This window comes from Schistocerca piceifrons, chromosome 4 (assembly GCF_021461385.2).
Source record: "Schistocerca piceifrons isolate TAMUIC-IGC-003096 chromosome 4, iqSchPice1.1, whole genome shotgun sequence".
NCBI lineage: Eukaryota > Metazoa > Arthropoda > Insecta > Orthoptera > Acrididae > Schistocerca > Schistocerca piceifrons.
This window is the reverse complement of record NC_060141.1, coordinates 222,168,340-222,168,851: the sequence shown is the minus strand read 5'-3', so window position 1 is coordinate 222,168,851 and position 512 is coordinate 222,168,340. Positions and strand designations below refer to the sequence as shown.

General features: G+C 49.4%; 1 non-coding gene across 1 annotated transcript; it reads left to right on the top strand.

The window, feature by feature from the left end:
• The first annotated feature begins 207 nt into the window (after nucleotides 1-207).
• Nucleotides 208-282, top strand: Trnat-ugu. Its single transcript has one exon. It is a non-coding gene; the product is annotated as a tRNA-Thr (tRNA).
• The last annotated feature ends 230 nt before the right edge of the window (nucleotides 283-512 follow it).

Sequence of the window (512 nt, the reverse complement as noted above, 5' to 3'; positions counted from 1 at the left end):
GGATATGGTGTCTGTTCTTTCGGACATGTCCGAAAGAACAGACACCATTGATGACCTGCAGCCGTCTAGAACGAAGTTATAATTATATTAATACGCCAGCTGCTGGGATGGGACACTACGAATGTAGTGTGTGGACATACAAGGTGAGAATGTGAGTCTCGCGGAAGGCGTGCGCGAGGTGGTCCCTGCAGTCGCACTATCATCTGTGCCCTCGGTGGCTCAGATGGATAGAGCGTCTGCCATGTAAGCAGGAGATCCCGGGTTCGAGTCCCGGTCGGCGCACACATTTTCACCTGTCCCCGTTGATCTATATCAACGCCCGTGCGCAGCTGACGATATTAATAAAATTCTAATTTCGTTCTAGACGGCTGCAGGTCATCAATGATGTCATGTTCGAAAGAACAGACGCCATATCCATATAAGTATATAGATGTCTTCCTGGCGTCTAAGGACCTTAGACGTGAGGAAGGCATCTGACCCAGACTTGTATGTGCAGATGTGGTACCAAGTCC